Here is a 236-nt window from a genome sequence, read left to right on the forward strand (position 1 = left end):
CGCATCTGCACCTATCCGCTAAGCCCTCCCGACCACCGCGAAGCGGGAGGACGTCTATCGTGGCCGCCGGGGCGTATGACCCCTCCGCGTGAGGCGTGCGGGCTCGGGTGGGCCGCAACGACCGAGTCTGACTCGGACGGGGCGCAGCTTCCCTCCCGGTCGCAGCATCAAGCGCCGATCGCGCGACGTCACCAGCCCCCCGGGACGGTTCGTCGGGAGCACGGTACAGGCACGTA

The sequence above is a fragment of the Syngnathus floridae genome, unplaced genomic scaffold, assembly GCF_059516105.1.
Source record: "Syngnathus floridae isolate MCC-2025c unplaced genomic scaffold, RoL_Sflo_1.0 HiC_scaffold_113, whole genome shotgun sequence".
NCBI classification, from domain to species: Eukaryota; Metazoa; Chordata; class Actinopteri; order Syngnathiformes; family Syngnathidae; genus Syngnathus; species Syngnathus floridae.